Raw genomic sequence first — 6297 nt, forward strand, 5'->3', positions numbered from 1 at the left:
ATTACGTGTTAGCCTGGCCCATATTCTTAAATTCGTTCTTTAATCCAACGGCTACCTAGACCGTTTGGAAATCTCATGAAATAAGAATAACAAAAGTATAATAGTTAACTTAACTAAAAAAAATAAATAAAAAATACAAAGGTTACAAATTCAATGCCTTATCTAAAATGCATCAGCAAACACCTGCATGGCCGAAAGTAAATGAAAAGTTTCGAGGGAATCACAACATAAGAATCAAAATTAAAATTAAGAGAAAATATCAAGCAAAAATAAAAAAACAATTTAATTTTTATAGTCATTCATAAAATAGTTTTTCATATGTAACTTGTAATTTTACTTGGCTTAATTTATATCCATTAAATTTAGGGTTGCTTCTCTTGTTCTTGTAAGCAGGGACGGAGGGAGCCCCCCTTCCCATTTTTCAAAAAAAAAAAAATTATTAGGTGAAATTTTTTTTTTTCTAAAAATTTAAAAAATATAAAGTAAAAATAAAAATTTAGCTTATTTGGCCCCTATCAAAAAAAAAAATCTTGGCCATTGGCCCCTGCCCATAAGAACTTTTGGCTCCATCCTTGCTTGTAAGTGGAAATATTGGACTCCATCTCGAATTAATGTCCGCTATCATTGTTGAACTCCATCCCGAGTAAATTTAAGGGAAAAATGTCTTAATTTTTTTTTAGAAGTATCTAAGATATCACTTTTTGTTAAATTCACTCCCTAACAAAATTTAACCGAAAAATCGACCTAATTGACACGGATTGAAACTTCTGAGAGTAGATTGGCAAGATTGAAATCTCAGTGAGTAATTTGACAAAAAGTAATACTTCATTTTTTCTTAAATTTAATTAATACTATTCTTTGTCATTCAATGAAGCTTAAAACAGTATTTTTGTTCCGGCAGCTGTTTTTTAAGTCAGGTCCTTCTGGTTTAGAGTATAAGGGGTTTGTACATCTTTCTCAAAATGTATGCCTTCAGGCCTTTTAAGCAAAATATAGTAACACATACTAAATGTTCTAAAAAAAAGTCATAACATCTCAATTCTGTTGATTTTTTTTTTTGTTGTCATCGATCAATTGGAAAATGTTGTATTTTCTTTTGTCCTCCTTTTTTTGGCACGGGATGAATCGGATCGAAGAGGGTAGACTTTGAGACATTAATTCAGGATGCATGATCATCTAAGTGCAGCTGTTAGACGGATAAAAAAGTCTAACAACGCGTTAATGAAGCTGCCGATTGCTTCCAGCGGAGGTAAATCAGCAGGTTAAAGATAAGCACTTATTTAAGAATTGTAAAGTACTGCCTACTAGCCACTAATGAAATCTGGATTTAGCTTATATTTAGGTAGCGTAAAAAATTTGCTCCAAATTTCTTGTAGGCCCTTTAGCGGTTTTAATTAAATTCCTCTTTTTGTTTTTTTTATGAAAAACTTTTTTTTTTTTTTTTTTTTTTTTTTTTTTTTTTTTTTTTTTTATGAATCTATTTATAGGCAAAAATGTGTAGTACTTCTACTTAAACTAAGAATGTTTGGTGTTTGATTTAGTACGAGAGTTCTATCTCCATTCAATTGAAAGTTGGACTGTTAACCAGATTCTTCAAGAAATCATTATTGGACTTGGATTGAGACTGGATCCGGCTTCCATGCGGTAAAAAAAACTACCGGACATCTCCGGTAGAAAAAAGTAACGGTCCCGATTCATTTGAACATATTTTTACTCACACGACGTCGTGGAAAAGCGTTCGATGAAAAACACCTTAATGCCGTTTCAAATGGAAGGAAAAAAACACGTTCACGATTTCTCCCTCTTGATTTGCTCCATCATGCCCACCTTTATCACCTTCACTTTCGATCTCCACCACCTGTCCACCTCCATTGCCACGCCACGCTCTTCCCGGTCTGCAAGTTCCTAGCGTGGTACACTTCGCAAAAATACTGTGACCCAGAAGCCGACAACTTTCAATGCATGTCTAAGCGTCAAGGTAGCTCTTTTAGTTATCCTTTAAAACTCACAAAAAGTAGAAACAGACAATCATGGTTGGTTCGATCTCATGCCTAAGCTCCCAAACCAAGTCTGAAAGAATTTGCTCTCATTTCTTGTTACTCTACTCTCTCAATTAATCCCTCAAAAACAACGACCCCTCATCTCTCTCTGCTGGCTGGCCTCAAAGCGCTCCCAAACCCAAGACTTTACGTTGGTCCACGATCCCACTTGTCTCCATATAGATCCAAGAGATAGGAGTTGACCATGACTTGTCCAAGCCAAGCAGGATTCAAATCCAAGCTGTCCCATTTCTTGAACCAGACCCTAAACCCAGTTCGCGGAATTAAAAGGCAAGCCCTGCTACCACTACATCTTTTACCCGCATTGACAAGGGACGTGAAGCAGGAAGCTCCAGCTTCATGGGTGGCCTCTGTTTAGATTGTGAAGAAAAGGGGAGAGCAGAATGAAGGTTGTTGAAGGAGGCAACGTATGTGGATGTGTTTTTTTAACCTCCTTTGAAACGCTATTAAGGTGTTTTTCATCAAAACGTTTTTCCACGACGTCGTTTGAGTTAAAATATATTAAGATGAATATGAACCGTTACTTTTTTCTACCACAGATATCCGGTAATTTTCTTTACCGTACCGCATAGGAGCCGAATCAATTGAGACTACTACTCCAATTTAACTTGGAGTAAAATCATTCCCAACATGTTATTCTCACATTTTAAAAATTAGCGTGAGAATTACATGCTCTCATAAAATTACGTGTGAAAGAAATAAGTCAGTTTAATTAACTGAAATAATTTTTTTCTCTTACACAGTATGAAATAAAACTTTATTCTTATCAAATTATCTATGAGAATACTGTTGCAATATCTGTCAACTGTCAACAGATTCATTTTTGTCTTTTGTTTTTTTCAATTCATCCAAAAAAAAAAAAAACAATATCTTGATTGCAGAGAAGAGTTAGGTCTGACTTAAATTAGGATTTAATCGAACACTACAGGATATTGGTATGATAATCAATGGAAACGTATAAGATATAAGGTTTTTTTTTTTTTTTTTTTTTTTTTTTTTAAGTTATAAGATATAAGTTTTGGAATGCGTCAAACAAAATAGTTTATATATATATAATTATCAGTTTTGATATTCATGTTTCACGAACCACTTCATTAGTTTTTATTTTTTATGGCTAATACGTCAACGCTTGATTAAAAGACAAAATAGAGAACAGTTTTATAAAGAGAATTTTGGTATAATCCGTATAAACAGGGCAGTTATACAGTCATATTACGTCCACATTCCGTCATACCTAGGTAATATACACAAATGCTATTTTTTCATCTCTCAATAATTTCCACCATATATATATATATATCTCCATTCATATTCTTTTTAAATTCACCATTAAATTTAAATATGAAGGATCCACATGCATATCTGATGTACACCACCTACATCAAGTGTCAACCAAATCGTATTTGGTATAAAATCCATGCATGTCGGTCCACATATGTGCAAATAACCCATCTTTATGTGATAATAAATTTGAAAAATAGATGAATAGGAGATGGGGGGAGTAGCATGTCTCATATATATATATATATATATATATATATAATGCTGACATGACAATACCAACTAATTCTTATTATTATTATTTTAATAAGTTTGATCTAATTATAATTAGTTGGCATTTCCCGTTAGCTTATAAGATAGTTGTAGAATAAAATTGTGGTTTATTGCATGAAAAATGTTATATATTATACCTCATTCTACCCAGCTAATGAACACTGCCACACCAACCATTTGATCAATCATTATTAAAAAATAATAAAATAAATAAAGTTTATATAATATGGAGATATCCAAAGAATATTATGTAATTTTTAGAATATGGTTTTAATTGTCTAGCCAAACTAATTTCAATGGAATTGCCCCAACAATCTATTCACGTTTTAAGTTGTCATAATGAAAGTATTTTAATCTTCTACGAGTATTAATCTGAAACATTCTTCAAAATGTGGCAAGTATACATTGTGTCAGTAATAATCTACGTGGCATTTTATTACAAACAAGAAGAGTAATAGTTGAGACCTTGACATCACCTACTCCCTCACTATTTTTTTATTTTTTTTGACTAAGCACTAAGCAGTACGTGCTTTAATTAAGATTATTTTCTTTCTTGTGCTGGTGATGAAATCAATTAATATATATATATATATATATTATCAATAATCTTCTAATATAATGCTATTAAAGGGAAGTCGATCTACAATTCAATTTCGATGGATGCCGAAATTATGGAAAAGAAGTTAAACTTGGACTGGATCAGTGTAACGAGCCTTTCCATTGTATATTCAACGAGCAATTTCATGTGAGAAGTTGTATGAGTTTCACTTGTTTAGGCAAATGTTCGGACAATTCAATTTTTATTTGTACAAACAGCTATTCAAACAAGTAAAGTCCAAACAACCTCTTACATGTGAGAGGCTATTTGAATCCTATTTAGAGGTGGATCTGCCCTGGCCTTGGGGGTAGGAGTGGGCAAAATCCGCCCAAACCCACACTATCTGACCCGTCTCGTGAAAGTTGAATTTTAGGTTTAAAATTGTGGATCCAGATACAAAATTGGACTATCCGTGCGGGACAAGACAGGTCACGGGCATAACATTTTTAAAATCCCGAGTACCTGGCCCGCACGTCTAACACTAAAAGACCTAAAAAAACTCTAAACTACCCACTCCTAAAAAAAAAACCTTAAACTACCTCTACCTCGTCCCTGCGTCGCTCACCCCCTCAAGAGTCAATACCCAGACAATATACGGTTTTCGTTCACCTATCATGGTCTCACCTTTCAGTTCTTTCACCCTCATGTCTTCAGAACTCTGAAACCTTCACTCTTGTGCCTTGCAATTGCAAAATCGATTGAAGCCTTAACGCTTGAGCTTCGCATCTATAGAGATAGAGAGGTAAACTATTTCTTAGCTATAAATAAGTAGCTACTTCTTTGCTTTTGAGAAGTACTTGTTCTTGTTGTTGTTGTTACCATAGTTCGAAACCCTTTTACGCTTCCACCTCTTCATTCTTGTGCCAAAACAAGCTCTCTAGGGGAATCTTTGTGGGAGGGTTGTTGATGCTTTGCTGCTGATGATGATGATGTTGATCTTCTTAGCTGCTCGGCATTCCTCTTCCTCCTCCACCTAATGAGAAAAACCTAGTCATTGTTCCTCCTCTAAGTCTAACCGGGAGCTCAATTGTGATAGACAGTCCATATCAGAAGCTCCACTCTCTCAAAAAATCTGCAGAACCCAAATACGAAATGGGTATTATTCAATTCCTATTTTTTTCTAGCTTCTGTGCGTGAAACTTATTCTCTTTTGTTGAAAATTATTCTTCTATGTATTGTAAATGAGTGTTGTGTATACCCGTCTCACCTAACCCGTTCAACCAGCGGTTTCTCCCCAAAAAAAAATAAATTAAATTTTACCCCTAATTTTTTTATTTTTTTTTTAGTTTTGGCCCCCCCAAATTATTTTTTTTTCAATTTGGCCCCCCCCAAATTTTAAATCCTAGCTCCGCCCCTGCGTTCAACCCACCCCGCCCAACCTGAGGCCCGGTGGATACTGCACACTGTAGCCAGGTCACGGGTAGGGTTTTTACAACCCGCAATATGCGGGTCTGGGTGCAAAAATGGCCAATACCTGGCCCTCCCCGACTCGTGTATTTTTATGAATTCGACTCCTTAAAATTAATTTTATATCATTACAAATTTTCATTTGTTAGCTTCGTCCCCCCTCGCATCAAATCTTGGTTTCGCCAATATTGATTTTATTTGTTTGGGCAACTGTTAAAATAGTTCAATCCATACCTATTCAAACTGTTATGATGATTGCCTGGTCAGATAGAGTCCAAACAGCTTCTTACGTAAGATCATCTCCATCAAGTTAGTCAAATTTGACTATTATCAAGCTTTTTTTTTTTTGTTCAATCTAGCAGATAAGGCAAAGTGGTTATTTTCCTTATAGAATGAATAGTGAATATGCTATAGAGTATATTCTCTATTCATTTTATAACTAATAAAATATTGAGAAAAATTAAAATTAAAACTAAAATAATATGATATTCATGTATCCCACTCTCTCTCTCTCTCTCTCACCCACTTTTTATTATAAAAGCGTACATAATAATGCATAACATGATTATTAAAGACGAACGAAATGCTGATGATGCTAGTGACATTGAATATGAACAAATCGATGAAACTCCCTACGTACAAATTTTTCATGAGCATATGTTTGGATTTATGGAGTTC

This window comes from Alnus glutinosa, chromosome 1, assembly GCF_958979055.1.
Source record: "Alnus glutinosa chromosome 1, dhAlnGlut1.1, whole genome shotgun sequence".
In the NCBI taxonomy this organism is placed as follows: Eukaryota; Viridiplantae; Streptophyta; class Magnoliopsida; order Fagales; family Betulaceae; genus Alnus; species Alnus glutinosa.